This window comes from Schistocerca nitens, chromosome 5 (assembly GCF_023898315.1).
Source record: "Schistocerca nitens isolate TAMUIC-IGC-003100 chromosome 5, iqSchNite1.1, whole genome shotgun sequence".
NCBI lineage: Eukaryota > Metazoa > Arthropoda > Insecta > Orthoptera > Acrididae > Schistocerca > Schistocerca nitens.
Window position 1 is genome coordinate 338,347,500 of NC_064618.1, and position 16,575 is coordinate 338,364,074.

Consider the following 16,575-nt stretch of genomic DNA (forward strand, 5'->3'; position numbering starts at 1 on the left):
CCTGATTCCAGGACTTTATCCCTCTTGGTCGTTGGTTGGCTTAAGTTCGATTGGAGGGTTTGAACAGTTTTACATGCTATTTGGAAGCCCTGTTTCTTTAGTTTGTTTGCTACGCTGTGAGTTAATTTATGTGCGTAAGTCCGGAATACAAGATAACTTGCAAGCTAAAAACTCACACACCCACTCCACACACACAGAATGACAACATCACACAGGAAAGAAACAAATGGTACACTATGACTTACACACATAAATTAACACACAAAGTGGCAAACATACTAAAGAAGCGGGGCCTCCAAATAGCATGTAAAACTGTGCAAACCCTCCAATCAAATTTAAGCCAACCAAAAACCAAGAGCTATAAATTCCAAGGATCAGGAGTATACAAACTTGAACGTCAGAGCTGTGCTGCAAGATACATCGTGACATGCAATCAGATCACAGATATCTAAAAAAAATAATAAATAAATAAATAAATAAATAAAAATACACTAGAAAGTTGGCAATAAAATTTGACATTCGGCAACACAAACCAAATAAGTGTTCAGTTCCTAGTGCTGTTAAGCGTGGAAAACAAAAACCCAAATGGCAATTATAAGAAGAAGAACAGCGCCGAAAACGGAACTAAAACACGACATGTAGAAAATCATACACAGAATTGTAACTGAAATTAAAATATTACCACGCCACTGAAAAACCAACCACCAGAACTGTTTATAATCTATATATACATTGTCCCAAAATGTAAACCAAGTAGTAAAAATATGTACATATTCCACGCCACTGAAGATGCCTTTAAGAGAATAAAAGCGAAACGCCTATGGCACGAAAATTGTGTGACATTCAGTTGTAGTTAGACGGCCAACAAGTAAAATTTAACAATATACCGTAATATTACAAACGACTGAGGAGGACAGGATTACAGAACCTAAAGATGTTAGGCCCTTGGATATTTCTAGACAAGTTCTATGACATTAATTTCAGAGTCAAAAAGCAACACTAACATATAAGAATTGTACTGAGAGCACGTTGGATTTGTCAGTGTAGTGACACTGGATACTAAGAACACTGCAAAGAGGAATTGGCCTGCAGAGTAGCTAGACAGTAGGTAATTTCAAAGGTCTCAGACATTTCAGGAGATGTAGTTCTTCTCGTATTGTACTCATCACTGTATTTGCTGTCTGTTACTTCGGATTATGTATAAGACACAAAAACGAAATTACACTGTGTCAAAAGTCATGGGACACCTAATACCGTGTCGGACATCCTCTTGCCCGAGTAGTGCAACAACACAATGTGGGATGGACGCAACAAGTCATTTGATGTCCCCTGCAGAAATATTGATCCAAGATACCTGTATAGCCGTCCACAATTGCGAATGTGTTGCCGATGCGCGATTTTGTGCACAAACTGACCTCTCGATCATTCTTTCGATCGAGTGTCGAGAGATCTGCATGGCCAAATCATTCACTCGAATTGTCCAGAATGTTCATCAAACCAATCGCGAACAGCTGTGGTCCAGTGGTACTGCGCAGTGTCATGCATAACAACTCCACCGTTCTTTGGCAGCAGGCAGTCCATGAATGGCTGCAAATGGTCTCCAGGTAGCCGAACACAACAATTTCCAGTGAATGGTTGATTCATATGGACTAGAGGACCTAGTCCAAGCCATGTAAACACAGTACATACCAAACTTTCCTGGCAGATTAAAACTGTGTGCCCGACCGAGACTCGAACTCGGGACCTTTGCCTTTCGCGGGCAAGTGCTCTACCAACTGAGCTACCGAAGCACGACTCAAGCCCGGCACTCACAGCTTTACTTCTGCCAGTACCTCGTCTCCTACCTTCCAAACTTTACAGAAGCTCAGTTGGTAGAGCACTTGCCCGCGAAAGGCAAAGGTCCCGAGTTCGAGTCTCGGTCGGGCACACAGTTTTAATCTGCCAGGAAAGTTTCATATCAGCGCACACTCCGCTGCAGAGTGAAAATCTCATTCTGGAAACATCCCCCAGGCTGTGGCTAAGCCATGTCTCCGCAATATCCTTTCTTTCAGGAGTGCTAGTTCTGCAAGTTTCGCAGGAGAGCTTCTGTAAAGTTTGGAAGGTAGGAGACGAGGTACTGGCAGAAGTAAAGCTGTGAGTACCGGGCGTGAGTCGTGCTTCGGTAGCTCAGTTGGTAGAGCACTTGCCCGCGAAAGGCAAAGGTCCCGAGTTCGAGTCTCGGTCGGGCACACAGTTTTAATCTGCCAGGAAAGTTTCATATCAGCGCACACTCCGCTGCAGAGTGAAAATCTCATTCTGGAAACAGTACATACCATTATTAAAGCCCCCAACAGCTAACACAGTGCCTTATTGAAAACTTGTCACTGACTTCATGGGATCTGCGCCACACTATAACCTTACCATCAGCTCTTACCAACTGAAATCGGGACTCATCTGACCAGCCCACGGTTTCCCAGTCGTCTAGGGTCCAATCGAAATGGTCTTGAGTCCGGGATAGGCGCTGCAGGTGGCGTCGTGGTGTTGGCAAAGGCACTCGCATCGGTCGTATGGCACCATAGCCCACTTACACCAGTTTTCGCTGTAGTGTCCTAACAGATACGTTCGTCACACGTCCCACATTGACTTCTGCGATTATTTCACGCAGTGTTGCTCGTCTGATGCCGCTGACAATTCTACGCAAGAGCCGCTGTTCTCCGTCGTTAAGTGAAGACCGTCGGCCACCGCGTTTTCCGGGTCGAGAGGCAATGCCTGATATTTCGTATTCTCAGCACACTCTTGACACTATGGATCTGAATATTGTATTTTCTTACGATTTCCGAAATGGTATGTCCCATGCGTCTAGCTCCAACTACCGTTTTGCGTTCAAAGTATGTTATTTCCCGTTGTGTGGCGATAGTCATGTTGCAAATCATTTCACATGAATCACCTGAGTACAAATGAAAGCTGCACTTCCCTTTCATACGTTGTGAACGCGATACTAGCTCTGTCCGTACTCATTACTCAACCACAGTCGCTGCACACACAGTATAGACACTATCGGTTGAGAACAGGCCCAGGGTGATGATATTTGGTTTCATTGTTCATACCGCACCTTCGCAATTGGCTTCCTGGAAACTGAATCATCATATCTCCATAATGAGTTAGCTGTTGCGCTCATAAAGAGGACACGACGTTAGTAATATCTACTGCAGATGTTTTGTCTATGTTTTTCCAAAAAGTAAACATTATCCCACGAAAATGTTTGTGAAATCATTCTTTGTTATTTACCTGTGTTAAATTTTTTATCGCACTCCAGTTTTTTGTTTGTAAGTTAGCCTTCACTATATAAAATATATTACCTGATAAGTATTTTTTTATTACCTTTTAAAATAAGTTTCTTTTTGTAATCGCATTAGGTAATTTATTACATGATTTTATTCCGTTCTAGAAATTGTTTTTTAGAGTTTTATATCCGTTCTTTCTTGGTAAAATAAGTTAGCTGTCGTTATTTCATTGTTATGAAAGGAGCTGATTCTGTAGTGACCAACAAGGTTATTTTTATATGCATAACTGATTAGTAAATGTACTGAAATAGTGTACTTAAAAACACCAACATTTTCAAGAGGTCTTTACATGTACCTTGATTACTATTTTGGCTTTTTATGTCTTTTTTTAGCTTGAAAACAGTTTACATTTCGTGTATTTATTCTGAAAGAGAATTCCAGAACTAAGAATCTGAGTCTACATCTGAATATGAAACTTCCTGGCAGATTAAAACTGTGTGCCGGTCCGAGACTCGAACTCGGGACCTTTGCCTTTCGCGGGCAAGTGCTGTACCGACTGAGCTACCCAAGCACGACTCACGCCCCGTCCTCACAGCTTTAATTCCGCCAGGACCTCGTCTCCTACCTTCCAAACTTCACAGAAGCTCTCCTGCGAACCTTGCAGAACTAGCAATCCCGGAAGAAAGGATATTGCGGAGACATGGCTTGGGTAGCTCAGTCGGTAGAGCACTTGCCCGCGAAAGGCAAATTTCCCGAGTTCGAGTCTCGGTCCGGCACACAGTTTTAATCTGCCAGGAAGTTTCATATCAGCGTACACTCCGCTGTATTGTTTGTAACAAAGGCCTGAAGTCTTTACTCACGGAGACTCTAAGACTGTAAGGGCATAAAATGCTGATGACATCGTGTGTTCACTTCACTGCAACTGATAATCAGTATTCATTCCTAGAAATGGTGTGTCTGTTACCTTTGTGTAGAGGTGTGATCTACATTTAGTTTAGGTTGATTATTTTCGCTCTTCAAACTGAAATTTATGGCAATTGTTGCCTTTATATTGAGTACAATTTATTGCATATTGAGTGGTTGTAAACTTTTTTGAATATCCAATCTTTCTTCTCTGAAAGAAAAAGCGGTACAGAGTCGAACTGTACAGATCGTGAGGAATGGACTACACAATACAGATTACATGTATAGTAGTTATATATCGATGAAAATTGTTGTAGCGCCCTCAAATCATGGCGCAACAAATAAGTTGGCAACGCATATCGATACCATAGACACTAGCGATGACTCGCTGAAATCCGCAACGACGAATGGGAGAGGCTGATGAGGACGCACTCCCCCCCTCACAGAAGTCAGTATAGGGCAGAGCATGGAAGCGCTCTTCAGATTTCGTTTACTCAGCTGAAACAGTCAACATCATCGAGTAGGAATAACGCGTTCTTTAAGTCTCACACAAAAACGTACTTTTGTAGCTGTTGATCATTGTTCTTAAGAGAAGACTTTGTTAATTTAGTGCACCAAGTGATGCTTCAGTAGTCACGCGCTCCTGTGGCAAAGGATGGTATCAAGTTAAGTAAACCTTTTTATCATTCATGTAATGAAGCGAACTAATATTTCATCTGTTGTTGTTCAGGTCAGCCACCTCTCAGAGCAGTCAAAGAACACACAGTTATGGCGGGACTTTTGTTGTTTCGTCTGATCATAACAAGAACACTGTCGCAAGATACGAAAGGAGGAACGGAATCAGGTTAATCGAAAGACTGCACTGTATGACCACTTATTAGACGTCGGCCAATTGAAACTCGTGTTGATTATTGTCGGAAGAGCTAGAGCCTAGTTCTCGTTACACCTGTAAACTGAATACTATTCGTGGTTCGCAGCACCTCGCTAACACATAAACGTAATGCCGTTACCGCTGATCTATTCCGATTAGCGCGGAGTCGGCAAACAGAACGCTAACGGCCATCAAAGATTATTTGCCAGATCTGTGGCAGCTTTCGGATTGGATGAAATACTGATCGTTGAAATTTATGCGAGAGGGACTACGCCGCACTGTTGTACAGCGCAAATAGGTCGGACACACACAAAAGGCTGGAAGCGGAACAGATAGCGGAAACCGCGCAGTTGCGTGACAATTTAATCTGGCGCGGTCTGCACGGCGCACCTGTGATGACGCCGTGTGCGCTCCTCGCCCACAAAGGGGCATAGCGGCAGCGTTATCAGTGGCCGAGATGAATCTGTAATTGTACGCTACAAACTCGGCCAACCGTCGATGGGCTTGATTCAATGGTACTAGTGTACAGTGCCGTGAACATATTAAGCATACTCGACGACCAGTTATCAGTGCCTCCCACCAGCGCAGTGTTAGCTACCTCGACGTATCGCTTCTCCATACGTAACCAAGAGGAGACTTATGCCTCTTTGGTCTATGAACCACTCCTTTTGTGTTAGACCATGGGAAACGAACAGAAATTTGCCTGTGGTGTTTATAAATTAATCTGATCTTTACTGATGCCCTCAAAATTTAATAACAGCATATCTTAGAGATAACTAAAACTCTCGGTAATAATGGTATAACCACGCACGGAGTCATGCATCTGTGGGAAGAAGAGTTCTTACTTCATCTACGCAGAAGTACAGTCTGATGACGCATGACTTCCTACTCTGACAAGTGAGCTCACCAACGAGCTTGCGAAGCTTGTGGCGGCCATGTTTAAGTTAATAGTGATTTTAAAACTTTTACCTGAGTCGTTCGCATGGGAGTAATGGAATCTTTTATGGTCTAAGTAATGAAACACTGCACCAGTTCGTGTATTTTCAGGCTTAGCACAACGCGCTTTGGGAATTTATGCTAATTATCAAGTGCAAATACTTACATGAGTGAAAGGAATGTTTGTAGCTCCGTCACAAGTTGCACTGAGAAGTATCTTCTCTTTAAAATAAAATAAAAGCAATACCAGACCTCGGTCGCAAAAGTTAAGTCTTTTGACCTGGTTTCGGCACTACTATGAGTGCCTTCATCAGAAGTAAAACGATCAAACGGGCCTATAACATAAGTACAAAAATTATGGGAAATTTTTTTTGCGCTATTAATTTATCCCATAATTTTTGTATTACGTTATACTCTAGTTTGAATATTTTACTTCTGATGAAGGACTCACAGTAGTGCCCACACCAGGTCAAAGGACTTAATTTTTGCGACCGAGGGCTGTTATTGCTTTTATTTTACTTTGTAAACGGTCGCTGATCACGCCGCCATGTTTAAAACTTTATCGTTTCTATATTTCTTGATGGTGACCAGCGTGGGCCCCTGTGTCTATTGTCAAACCCTTCTACAAAGAAAATTACATTTGACATAACAATTTTACACGAACGAGGCACTTATTTGCAACACAATTATAAAGCACTGATATGTATGTAAGCTATACAAATTTGCCATGGTTAATTAGTCTTTAGAGTTGCCTTACTAGTTATAATCCGTATCGTGCCCCGGGAATGATGATCAATGCGGTACTATGGCCGACTGAGCGAGAGTAAACCGAACACATAGGACTGATGAGAACTGGTAAGCAGAGACACCAGTAGTTTCAGTCAACAACAGAAATTTAGAAATGCAACAGTGATCAAGTATTGTGTGTGAGCACACCGATGGTCCAAGTATGATGATTCGACTTCGTTTGCCTAAGTGTATCTGCAAGGGACGTTCAATAACTAACGCAACACGTTTTTTTCTCGGTCATTGTCGGTTGGAAAAATTCGGAATTTGTTTTGGGGTATCGTGGAATATTTCCGTTTCAGCCCCTACAGCTTTATGAAGTTCCGATAGGTCACAGCGCTACACGTAGGCTTCAAAATGGTGTCTGTTCCAAGCAGAGAGCCGCTACTGAGTTTCTTTTAGCGGAAAATCAGAGCACTGCAAATATTCACAGGTGCTTGCAGAATGTCTAAAGAGATCTGGCAGTGAACAAAAAAAATGGCTCTAAGCGCTATGAGACTTAACATCTGAGGTCATCAGTCCCCTAGACTTAGAACTACTTGAACCTAACCAACATAAGGACATCACACACACATCCATGCCCGATGCAGGATTCGAACCTGCGACCGTAGCAGCAGCGCGGTTCCGGACGGTAGCGACTAGAGCCACTCGGCCACCGTGGCTGGCGAACAAAAGCAGGGTGAATTGTTGGGCGAGGCGTCTGTTTCAGCGCAACTAGTTTGCCCAAAGCTGTCCAACTTGCAGCGTGCCCTACCGGCCGCACACAGCTGTGTTCGAACGAGCGGACACTCTCGTTAGAGGTGATCGACGGATCACAAAGGCCTCGCTGCTCGACTAAACGTCTCTGTCTGTAGTGCTCATACACATGCTCACGAGTTGGGGTACTCTACGGTGTACGCCCACTGGATTCCACGCCACCTAACGAAAAACCGTAAAGAGCAACGAAGGACCATCTGTGCGGAATTGCTTGCGCGTTTCGAGGCTGATTGCCACAATTTTTTGCCGAACATCCTCACAGGGAATGAAACACGGCTTCATCACTTAGAACCGGAAACAAAACGGAAATCAGTGGAGTGGTGCTACACGATCTCTCCTCCGCAGAAAAAAATTTCAAAGCTTCACTCTCAGCTGGTAAAGACATTCCGACGGTCATGTGGGACTCTGCAGCGGTTATTCTGTTTGATGTCCTCCCTCATGATGCAACGATCATCCCGGAAGTGTATTGTGCTATTCTCAGAAAATTGAAAATACGACTTCAACGTGTTCGTTGCCACAAAAGTGCAAACGAAGTTCTCTTTCTCCATGACGACACAAAGCGTCACACAAATCAGCGTACCGAGAGGACTTCACTGGATTGTTGATCCTCGTGCACCCTACACCCCGAATCTCGCACCTTCCGCCTTCCGTCTGTTTGGTCCAATGAAGGACGCCCTCCTCGGGAAGTAATACGTGGATGATGGGCCGGTTACTGATACGGCTTCGACCACGACCAGTTGAGTGCTACCATGCCCACGTACTGGCCCTTCAGTAAGGTGGCGTAAGGCCGTCCCATTGAACGGAGATTATATTGAAATACAGGATTGTCTAGCCAAACGAATGGTGAATAATGTGGTGTATTGGAGTCCTGAATGAAACCAACCAGCTTTAGGAAAATAATGTGTTACATTACTTATTGAACGCCACTCGTAGAATAAATTCAGTCATGCATTAGTTATTATCTTACACGACATTTTAAATATCGCTGGGTTCTACGAACGCTCGCACCAACTCTGAAAGCCTGTGAAACTGAGGCCGAAATATTTCAGCTGTCTCAGACTGAATTTGTCCAGTCTACGAAGGAAAATTAGGGGAAAAGATAGTGTAGTCGCAAATTTTTTGTGCAATGGTAGGAGGGAGTGTCATCAGCAACCGCACCAGAAGTTGTCAGAGTGGAAGTGGGGGGAAGGTGTTACAAAGTGATTTTTTTTAAGAGTTCGAAACCAACAACTTCTAGCGAAACATTTCCTGGTAAACATTAGACTGTATTAAATTTCCTACAAAATATGTGTAATTTATTTCTCTCTACGATACATAGTTTCCGCGTTCCAGGGAATGGAAAAATCGAAGATTGTTAAAATACTGTTTTAATGGTAAAAAATTACTGCTTATTGTTAAATAAAGTGAGTAAAGAAAGAATGTTAAATGTATGTGCCACTTCCAAGTGCAGGAGAGCATTTTTAAGTGATCAATTGGTTCTGGTAATGTTACGCGATGGAGAGGGCGGAGGTGTATGGTAAAAGTGTGAGGAGAGGTAGGTCACGGGTTGTGATCATGTACTTCCTTCCTTCGTATGTCTGCAAACTGAAGAGCGATGCCGGCCGAAGTGGCCGCGCGGTTCTGGCGCTGCAGTCTGGAACCGCGAGACCGCTACGGTCGCAGGTTCGAATCCTGCCTCGGGCATGGATGTGTGTGATGTCCTTAGGTTAGTTAGGTTTAACTAGTTCTAAGTTCTAGGGGACTAATGACCTCAGCAGTTGAGTCCCATAGTGCTCAGAGCCATTCGAACCATTGAAGAGCGATGACGTGATTCCCTGCTACGTGACAAGAACCAATGACGTGGCGTTTCAAAAATTTATACCGAACCTGCACAGCCGGCCGAAGTGGCCGTGCGGTTAAAGGCGCTGCAGTCTGGAACCGCAAGACCGCTACGGTCGCAGGTTCGAATCCTGCCTCGGGCATGGATGTTGTGATGTCCTTAGGTTAGTTAGGTTTAACTAGTTCTAAGTTCTAGGGGACTAATGACCTCAGCAGTTGAGTCCCATAGTGCTCAGAGCCATTTGAACCTGCACAGCATGGCTTGTGAATCATTGGCGGCACAGAGCACAGACTTGCCCGGGGATGTTTATTTTCCACAAACTGAGTTTACAATAGATGGAATACAGGTATGAGTCACTAATAATACTAATGAATTTGGAAAAAAAATGGAAATGAGCGTATGGCATCGTTGGGTGGGAGGCCCCTATTCGGGGAAGTTCGGCCGCCAAGTGCAAGTCTTATTTCATTCGACGCTACATTGGGCGACTCGCGCGTCGGTTATGAGGATGAAATGATGACGAGGACTACACAACACCCAGTCCACGAGCGGAGAAAATCTCCAACCCGGCCAGGAATCGAACCCGGGCCCACTTGCCTGGGAGGCGAGGAAGTTACCACCCAGCTAACCAGACGGACAATGCAATTGGAAATTTGTGGTAAGTTCCTGTGGGACCAAACTGCTTAGGTCAATGGTCCCTAGGCTTACACACTACTAAATCTAACTTGAACAATCTTACGCTAACGACAACACACACACCCATGCCCGAGGAAGGACTCGAACCTCTGACGGGAGGAGCGGAGAGAACAATGGCAAGTTCCCTAGACCGCGCGGCTATCCCGCGCGGTAATACAAGAAACGCATATGGACAGAATCTAGGTAAATCTCGGCACATTGTTCTGTACTGCTAGAGGGGACATTGATTCTTGGTCTTCTTGTACAGCGGCTTCCTGTCGATTTCTGTTATCCGAGCAGGCAATATAACTTCAGTGAGCTCATGTTGGTATAGCAGAGTAATTTTCAGTTTATTAAATGAGTACTTATTTGGATGTACGCGAGCTATTACATAAAATATGTTCCTATAAACAATGGCTGACCAGCGTACAATTTGTTCAAAATGGTTCAAATGGCTCTGAGCACTATGGGACTTAACATCTATCGTCATCAGTCCCATAGAACTTAGAACTACTTAAACCTAACTAACCTAAGGACAGCACACAGCACCCAGTCATCACGAGGCAGAGAAAATCCCTGACCCCGCCGGGAATCGAACCCGGGGACCCGGGCGTGGGAAGCGAGAACGCTAACGCACGACCACGAGATGCAGACAATTTGTAATTAAGTTTTTCTCACAAGGGAACCTCCCCATAGCACCCCCCTCAGATTTACTTATAAGTTGGCACAGTGGATATGCCTTGAAAAACTGAACACAGATCAATCGAGAAAACAGGAAGAAGTTGTGTCGAACTATGAAAAAACTTAGCAGAATATACAAAGTGAGTAGTCCATGCGCAAGATAGGCAACATCAAGGGTTGTATGAACTAGGGACCGCCGTGGTTTCGTGGTTAGCGTGAGCAGCTGCGGAACGAGACGTCATTGGTTCAGTCCTTCCCTCGAGTGAAAAGTTTAGTTTTTTTATTTTCAGACAATTTTCACATCCACAAGAAAACCTAAATCGGGCAAGGTAGAAGAATCTTTTTACCCATTCGCCAAGTGTACAAGTTAGGTGGGTCGACAACGTATTCCTGTCATGTGACGCACATGCCGTCACCAGTGTCGTATAGAATATATCAGACGTGTTTTCCTGCGGAGGAATCGGTTGACCTATGACTTTGCGATCAAATGTTTTCGGTTCCCATTGGAGAGGCACGTCCTTTCGTCTACTAATCGCACGGTTTTGCGGTGCGGTCGCAAAACACAGACACTAAACTTATTGGAGTGAACAGAGACGTCAATGAACGAACGGACAGATCATAACTTTGCGAAAATAAAGGAAGTAAACTTTTCGCCCGAAGGAAGACTTGCACCGAGGACCTCTCGTCCCGCACCTGCTCACGCTAACCACGGCACCACGGCGCTCCTGGGCTCACATTATCCTTGATGTTGCATATCTTTCACATGGACTACTCAGTTTGTATACTTTGCTTATTTTTTTCATAGTTCCACACAACTTCTTCCTGTTTTCTCCATTGATCTGTGTTCAGTTTTTCAAGGCCTATCCACTGTGTCAACCTACAACTAAATCTGAGGGGGGTGCGATGGGGAGGTTCCTTTGTCAATGATCTTTTTAGCGTTTTTGGGATAGGGATTTAATTAATATTATAAAGCCACGTAATTGTGTTGTGGGCACTTAATAAATGGTAAACATGCTACTGCACTTCTCTCGCCAAGAACTGTCTTATTAGTAGACTGTATAAACCTCTTCCATTCAGGAACTGCTGGCACCTGTAGAGGAGACCGCAATGAGTGGAACCACTTACCATACGCCGACAGTATATCTTCGAAGGTGAATCAGAATGTGTCTGCTGGAACGGGACTGATAATGTTCAAGTCCAGATCAATAATCTGCAGTAATGCGTTCCTCGACTTACGTTGAAATATCTGGAGACCCATAATATCTAAGTGGCGTAGTGCTGTTGCAGATGAAGATAGTTTAAGCCCTTGGGCTACTTCAGATGTTGGGAGAGATGAGGCTGGGTTGATGCATTTGATAGCCCTCAAACTGTGCAAAGTATTCCAGTCACTAATGCTGGGGACAATGACATCGCCATTGTCAAATACACTGGTGTCCAAAATTAAAGCGACAAACTGCTGTTCCCCCGTCCCGCGTCTAATTCACGATATAATTATACAAACCCTGTTCTGCACGGAAGATGGCATTCCGATCAACGGACAATTATGCCAGCAATGACGTCAGGACACATATGAAGCGGAGTAGAGTTTGCAGGGTAGTGCCACATCCACAGTCGCTATGTACACAGTCACAGACGGTGCAGTATGGCACAGAGAAGACACTTACAGACTCTCTGCTGTGGAGGGCCGTAGGAAGAATGGAAGCAAGGTAGTGGCAAACTAATGTGGCCCGATGGCTTAATGTGAATCGTTCTGTTCCTTCTTTGATGAGGCGACAGTTTATAGAGATCGAATTTGTATCCCGGAGACCAGGACAGGGCCGACCACGCGTGACATCAGGAAGAGTGGACCGTTATTTGGCTGTAAGGGCACGACGGCACTGCCTTACTACTGCACTGCAACTGGAATCTGACCTCGCAGCATCCACTGGACGTGTTATATCGAGGCAAACAGTGTGCAGAAAGCTTCTGCAGAGTGGCCTTTGTTTGAGACCTGTTATCTTTTTACCTCTGGCATTTCTTCACAGAAGGGAACGTCTAGAGTGGAGTCGTCAACATGTCACCTAGGCGATCGAACAGTAGGCCAATGTTCTTCTCACAAATGAGTCCCGAGAGTCCGGAGAGTGATTCTCGATGGATTCGCATCTGGATGGAACGTGGAGCACGATTTTGCGAACCAAACATTCTGGAAAGAGATCGGTATTGAGGAGGATCCGTAATGGTGTGGACAGTGATGCTGTTGACCATTCGAACACGTCTTCATGAAACTTCCTGGCAGATTAAAAATGTGTGCCAGGCCGAGAAACGAACTCGGGACCTTTGCCTTTCGCGGGCAAGTGCTCTACCATCTGAGCTACCCATACTGCACCGTCTGTGACTGTGTACATAGCGACTGTGGATGTGGCACTACCCTGCATACACTACTCCGCTTCATATGTGTCCTGACGTCATTGCCCCGTCCTCACAGCTTCACTTCTGCCAGTACCTCGTCTCCTACCTTCCAGACTTTACAGAAGCTCTCCTGCGAACCTGGAACTAGCACTCCTGAAAGAAAGGATATTGCGGAGACATGGCTTAGCCACAGCCTGGGGGATGTTTCCAGAATGAGATTTTCACTGTGCAGCGGAGTGTGCGCTGATGTGAAACTTCCTGCCAGATTAAAACAGTGTGCCGGACAATTTTTGTGCAGTGGTAGGACGGAGTGTCATCTACGAAACACTGAAAATCGCCACCGGAGGGGTGTGAATTTGTGGGCAGGAAGGGGTGCTTGAAGATCAACCTTTCTTTTTTTAAAAAACTCGAAAACTGCGGTTTCAAGTAAAAATTATTCCCAGTACAAAATTAAACTACACTACATATCCTATGAAACTGGCTGTATTCATTTTTTTCTGTTTTCTCATTGGAGGCAAAGGAAAAACCGCAGATCATTAAAAATATTGTCTCAGTTGTATAAAATCACTGCTTAATGGTAAATGAAGTGGGGGTAACAACAAATATTAAACGTGTGTAAGACGTGTAAGTGCAGTAGGGCCGTAATATGAGAGAAGCTGTGTTCTAAGGGTGTGGCAGAGGGGACGGGACGGGGATGGAGGTTAGAGGCGTGAGGGAAAGTAGGTCACCAGATTGTGGTCATGCATTTCCCTCCTTCATACGTCTGCAAAATGAAGAGCCAGCAAGCAGAGCTCCATTCTCTCTACCAACCTACGCCACAAAAGCCAACTACCGTGTGCTCCATAAAGTTATACCGAACCTTCCTCAGCTGGCCTTACGAACCAGTGGCGACGCAGTGTGCACGCTTGCCCGAGGCTGTTTATTTTGCCACAAAATGCGTTAACACTGCATGGAATACGAAATGGGTTACTAAGAGTACTATTGCAATAGACGCATATGGACAGACTCTACGTACGAGTATATCTCTTCACACTGTTCTACGCAGCTTGAGGGGAAATTGGTTAGTCATCCTGTACGGCAACTGTAGCGTTCTCCCGGGAAACGCAACTTCCCCTACTACAAGCGCTGCTCGCGTTTCATTTTGCAGGCAGAATATATCCCTACACAATCTCCTATCCAGTTCTTTTACGAGAGCCGACAAAATTACCTCCTTGAGCTGGTGTTTATTTTGTGGAGTTGTATTCAGTTTACTAAATGAGAACTTATTTGTAGCAGTGAACTCTTTTGTAAAACAAAGGTTCAACAGATAGAGCTGTCAACCGTATATCGCAGTGCAGAACTTCTCCCAAGTGTAACATGCTGTCAGTATGTACACTGGTGTCCAAAATTGAAGCAGCAAACCGAAATTTTGCAATGAGGCGTGTATTTTGCCACAAAACAGTGTAAAAAGGTGACTTCTTCTTCTTCTTCTGTAGTGGTCAATCCAAGGATTGGTTTGCAACAGCTAAAATGGCAGCTTGTCTCCATTCTGTGCGTCTTTCAGCTTTTCTCTTCATTTCTTTATAGGTGTTACATCCCACATCTTTCACGATTTGATCCATGTACCTCAGTCGTGGTCTTCCTCTTGGTCTTTTTCTCTCGACATATCCCTCTATGATTGTGTTCAGGAGTCCTTTATGTCTTAATAGATGGCCTGTAAATTGCACTCTTCTTTTAACAATGAAACTCCAGAAGCTTCTCTTCTCACCTGCTCTTTCCAGAACCACTTCGTTTGTGACCTTGTCGATCCATTTTATTTTGAGCATGCGTCTATAGCACCACATTTCAAAAGAATTTAGCTTCTGGTCTTCCTCTGTCCCGAGAGTCCATGTTTCACACCCATAGCATGCCACACTCCACACATATGATTTCAAAAACCTTTTCCTGATTTCAAGACTGATGCTCTTAGATGTTAATATGTTTTTCTTCTTGTTAAAAGCAGCCTTTGCTTGAGCTATTCTCCTTCTCACTTCTGCCTTGCTCCTTCCATCCTTGGTAATATTACTGCCCAGATAAGTAAAACTGCTTGAAAAAGGTGACAGTAAGGTAGAAATAAAGTAAAGAACACAGGACAACAACTGCATCATGTATAACGGTAGACAAAAATTTTCCTCCTATCTTTCCAACTGAACGGATTTGCACACACATTCCGACAGCTTGTTAATGTGCTTTGTATCGGTGTGACCACCTTTGGCAGCATACAGGCCTGACTACGACGAGGCATGCTATGGATGACGTCATCAATCCTATGTTGAGGCAATAACGATCATTCTTTCTGCAGAGCTGCTTGCAAGTCTTTGAGAGTGGTTGGTGACACTGACATGATGCAACCCACCTCCCTATTGCATCCCAGAAATGCTCTAGGGGATTGAAGTCATGAGAGTGAGCACGCCACGCTATGCGCGCAGTATCTTCCATTCCCACAAAAACATCAACTATCCGTGCGCTAGCAGATCGAAAATTACCGTCCATCAATACGAAGTCTGGATCCATAGCACCTCGCAACAACTCCGTGTGATATGCCAAGATCTCCTCACGGTACCTGACAGCAGTAAAATTTTGCTGATTCAACTGTACAGTTTCATGAAGAGGTTTCCAGAATGAGATTTTCACTCTGCAGCGGAGTGTGCGCTGATATGAAACTTCCTGGCAGATTAAAACTGTGTGTCGGACCGAGACTCGGGACCTTTGCAGCGTAAAGATGTGGATTCAGCACTTCCGAACAAGACTAAAACCCAATAATGAGGCAAAGGGATGCTAAATGTTTTTGGGATTGCCATGGCGTGGTACGAACAGATTATGCTCACCAAGGGCAGGCCTTGACAGGCGTGTATTACCGAAATCTCCTGAAGGCGCTACGGAGTACTATCAAGAAGAAGTGTCACAGGAAGCTATCCGAGGAGGTGCTTTTGTTCCACCACAACGCCCCAGCTCATTATTCACAGAACAGACTCTCATACGCTGCTTCTTCAGGCTGCAAAATTTTGTCTCACTCTCTCGATATTCTTCTTGCATGGCAACCGGTGACTTCCTCCGTTTTCCTCGCAGGGAGAAACCAGTGATTTGAAGGCATATCCAGAATGACTACAAGGCAGATTTGGAGGTGGAAAATTTCCTGAAAAGCCGAAATGTAGAGCTTTTCAACCACAGCCCGGATCGTAGAGAAGTAGAAGTACCGTAAACTGGCTACACTTTGAGCACCGTGGTTACTTTGACCACTCATTCATCAAAAGCTTTACAGCACTGTAACGGATCTCAGTTGGATGTTTTGCATATACTGTTTGGTGGTAAAGTTCAACCTGTATACACCAAATAGCGCTATGTAGTACTGACTTACTCGCGCAACTCTTGCCGATGCTGTTGCGACTTTTAATTCTATACAAAATCTGGTTGTGCAAAATCTATCGATATCATTTAACTGAGAAGCGATAGTTTCTTTTTTTCAAAATACATCATGTACG